Source organism: Solanum pennellii, chromosome 3 (assembly GCF_001406875.1).
Source record: "Solanum pennellii chromosome 3, SPENNV200".
NCBI lineage: Eukaryota > Viridiplantae > Streptophyta > Magnoliopsida > Solanales > Solanaceae > Solanum > Solanum pennellii.
The window spans coordinates 52,125,943-52,130,488 of NC_028639.1; the positions used below are offsets into that span (position 1 = coordinate 52,125,943).

At 38.7% G+C, this 4,546-nt stretch overlaps 1 pseudogene across 1 annotated transcript; it reads left to right on the forward strand.

The window, feature by feature from the left end:
* The first annotated feature begins 1,280 nt into the window (after positions 1-1,280).
* Positions 1,281-3,459, forward strand: LOC107012803 (annotated as a pseudogene). The gene has a single exon (XR_001456094.2). The product of XR_001456094.2 is annotated as a phenylalanine ammonia-lyase 1-like (transcript).
* Positions 3,460-4,546: the final 1,087 nt, after the last annotated feature.

Genomic DNA, 4,546 nt, shown 5'->3' on the forward strand with positions numbered 1-4,546 from the left:
TGTTTCAAAAAGTGTTCGGATTGACCAATATTGTATTTTCCTTAAAGGGTTCGCAAAATAATAATATTGTTGTAACGAATCATTTTAATTTATTTTTTTAAAGAAAATTATCATTCTACCCCTCCCAATAATTGCCCCAAATAATTTCTAGTCGGTTTATAAAGTTGATTTTGAAATTTGATTGAAAAGTTGTGAATTTAATAAGGTTTAAAGTTGTTGAAGGTGATTTTTGGTTTTAAAAAAATAACAATAGAATTTTGGGTCTCGAAGTGCAATTTTGTTTGTTCCATCAGCTCCGGAATGCAAAATTTGATCAAAAAGTATCGTCATTTCCTGTCTTATATTTGTCATATGAATTTGAGCCCTTGAATTAAAAGTCTGAGTTAAATTAGGTCAATAGTTCACTGTGATCAATATTTAAAAGATTTTAAAATAATAATATTTGATCAACCAAATAGAATAGAAACGCACTAATAGGTAAACACTCAAGTATGGAGGCAATTTAAAACATAGTTTAAAACTAATTAATGGATGTACATGGGACAAAACCTAATAAAAGTGCACCCACTTGGTTCATAAAGAAACTTTCTTCAATTTTTCTCATTTTCTTTTCTTTTAAGTGTGTTTCCTAGACAAAGACATCAATTTTTTACTAAAAAAAATTAAAATATTATTTTATAAAAAAATAAAAAGAAAAAGAAAAAACAAAAACAAAAACAAATAGGACTAACGCGGAAATCACTTTGTTTTTTTTAACTACTTTATCTGTCTCAATTTATGTGACACATTTTGGTTTTTGAAAGTGAAACAGTTAAAGTTTGATAGGGAATTTACACATGAAATCTTAAAAAAGAAAAAATTGAAATGAAATTTATGTATTTGTAAACTGCGTAAAAAGTAGTATACGTCACGATAGTAATATAGATACAAAATTTGCGATTAAAGATAGACTTGTTTAAACCTCCAAATCTAAAATGTAAATTAGGATAGAAAGAGAATATATATATTAGTTGTTGAATTTGACTAATACTGAATTTGGACCGATTATTCTAAAAATTTGACTTTATACGTGTTTTCCTAGCAACTTAGACTAATACTATTATTGTTCTTCCAACAACCACCATGATCAGTGTTTTCCTAGCAACCCCCTCTCACATATTTTGTTTACCTGCCATCATTTGTTCCTCTCTATTTATACTCACCACATCTGTCACAACAACAAAAAAAAGTTTTATAAGTTCACAACATCTTCTTTTATATACTCTCTTCATTATATATTTAACAATTTTCTTGATCAAATATATATATATATATAATGGCACCAGCAATTGCACGAAAATGGACATGTAATGGAGAAGTTTTGTGCAAGAAATCAATTCATGATCCATTGAATTGGGAAATGACTGCTGATTCTTTAAGAGGGAGTCATTTGGATGAAGTAAAAAAGATGGTGGATGAATTTAGAAAGCCAATTGTGAAACTTGGGGGTGAAACTTTAACTGTTGCACAAGTTGCATCCATTGCAAATACTAGTGGGGTCAAAGTGGAACTTTCTGAAACTGCAAGGGCTGGTGTGAAAACTAGTAGTGATTGGGTTATGGATAGTATGAGTAAAGGTACAGATAGTTATGGTGTTACTACTGGATTTGGTGCAACATCTCATCGAAGAACCAAAAATGGTGGTGCTCTTCAAAAGGAACTTATTAGGTTCTTGAATGCTGGAGTTTTTGGCAATGGAACAGAATCATCATCTCACACTTTGCCACATTCAGCAACAAGGGCGGCTATGCTTGTTAGAATCAACACTCTGCTTCAAGGCTACTCTGGCATTAGATTTGAAATCTTGGAAGCAATTACTAAGTTGATCAATACCAACATTACCCCGTGTTTGCCCCTCCGTGGAACCGTCACTGCCTCGGGTGATCTTGTCCCTCTCTCCTACATTGCTGTTTTGCTCACTGGCAGGCCTAATTCCAAGGCTGTTGGACCCAATGGTGAGAAACTTGACGCTCATGAAGCATTCCGTGTGGCTGGTCTTACTGGTGGATTTTTCTAAGGAAGGACTTGCACTTGTGAATGGTACAGCAGTTGGTTCTGCTATGGCATCAATTGTCCTCTATGACTCCAACATTCTTGCTGTTATGTCTGAAGTTTTATCAGCTATTTTCGCTGAAGTGATGAACGGGAAACCCGAATTCACTGACTATTTGACACACAAGTTGAAGCATCACCCTGGTCAGATTGAGGCTGCTGCTATTATGGAACACATTTTGGATGGCAGCTCTTATGTCAAGGCAGCTCAGAAGCTCCATGAAATGGATCCTCTTCAAAAACCAAAGCAAGATCGTTATTCTCTCGAACATCTCCACAATGGCTTGGCCCTCAGATTGAAGTCATTCGTGCTGCAACAAAGATGATCGAGAGGGAGATCAACTCAGTGAACGACAATCCATTGATCGATGTTTCAAGAAACAAGGCCATACACGGTGGCAACTTCCAAGGTACCCCTATTGGTGTCTCCATGGATAATACAAGATTGGCCCTTGCATCAATTGGGAAATTGATGTTTGCCCAATTCTCGGAGCTTGTCAATGACTATTACAACAATGGGTTGCCATCTAATCTCACAGCAGGAAGGAATCCAAGCTTGGACTATGGTTTCAAGGGAGCTGAAATCGCCATGGCTTCTTACTGCTCGGAACTTCAATTCTTGGAAAATCCAGTGACTAACCATGTTCAGAGTGCCGAGCAACACAACCAAGATGTGAACTCATTAGGCTTAATCTCAGCAAGGAAAACAGCTGAGGCTGTCGACATCTTAAAGCTAATGTCATCAACCTATCTCGTAGCACTTTGCCAAGCTATAGACTTGAGGCATTTGGAGGAGAACTTGAAGAGTGTTGTCAAGAACACAGTTAGCCAAGTAGCTAAGAGAACTTTGACTATAGGTGCTATTGGTGAACTTCATCCAGCAAGAATCTGCAAGAAGGAATTGCTTCGAGTCGTAGACAGGGAATACTTGTTTACCTATGCTGATGACCCCTGCAGCTTTACCTACCCTTTGATGCAGAAGCTGAGACAAGTCCTCGTTGATCATGCAATGAAGAATGGTGAAAGTGAGAAGAATGTCAAAAGCTCAATCTTCCAAAAGATTGGAGCTTTCGAGGACGAATTAAATGTTGTGTTGCCTAAAGAAGTTGAGACTGTAAGAGCTGTCCTTGAAAGTGGAAACCCCTCGATTCCTAATAGAATCACAGAATGCAGATCATATCCATTGTACAGGTTGGTGAGACAAGAACTTGGAAAAGAACTGTTGACAGGTGAAAACGTTCGATCGCTCGGGCGAGGAGATTGAAAAGGTGTTCACAGCAATGTGCAATGGACAGATCATTGATCCATTGTTGGAGTGTCTCAAGAGCTGGAATGGTGCTCCTCTTCCAATCTGCTAGATGTTTCTCAAGTGTTATTTTTTTAAAAATCTTTTTTTACCATTTAGTGAGTTACTAGAATCATAATATATAATTTTTTTGTCTTTTAAACTGAAGGAATATTGATTGTATTGAAGTGTTAACCTAATAAGGGAATACATGAGAGATATATATAGGAGATATAGGAAGGAGTACTAATCCTAATAGGACTAGGATTAAGGAGTACTAATCCTAATAGGACTAGAATTAAGGAGTACTAATCCAAATAGGACTAGGATTAGTACACAGTAAATACTACCCCCTCAAGCTGAGCTGAGCTGAAGCGAACGGAAGCTTGGAACTGAGGTAATCGTGCTGTCGGCTCGGGAGAGGCTTGGTGAGAATATCAGCCGGTTGTTCTTCAGTGGGTACATACTGCACAGTCATGGTGCCGGCCTGAACTTCATCGCGAACAAAGAGACAATCGGTATCAACATGCTTCATTCTGGTGTGTAGGACGGAATTCTTGGCCACACAGATGGTTGATTTGTTGTCACAATAGAGATCAGGAACAGTGTGAGTGGCGCGGAGTTCGCGAAGAATATATGTGACCCACATGGTTTCAGCAACAAGAAGAGCAAGGGCGCGGTATTCAGCTTCAGTCGCGGACCGAGAGACCTTGGGTTGTTTTTTTGTACACCAGGAGATCAGGTTCGGCCCCAAAAAAACGAGAAACCCCGATGTAGATTTTCTGTCATTTTTATCATTCGCCCAATCTGAATCTGAGAAACCCCGAAGCTCCAAGTCCCCGGGTCGAATGAGTAAACCACGACCAAGAGTGCCAAAAATGTACCTGAGAATGCGTTTTAGACAATGGTAATCATGTTCACTTGGTTGATGCATGCGCTGAGCAACTCGGTTGACAGCAAACTGGATGTCAGGACGGGTAATGGCCAGATACTGTAGAGCCCCAATGAGGCTGCGGAAGTGGGTGATATCGGCAAAGGGGGTGTCGGCTCCATTCGTAGACGAAGAGACTGCCATCGGTGTTGGTTGACTGGTGCATTTTTCCAGTCCAGCTTTCTGCAACAGATCTCGAGCATATTTTGACTGATGAAGAAACAAGCCGCTGCCTGTCC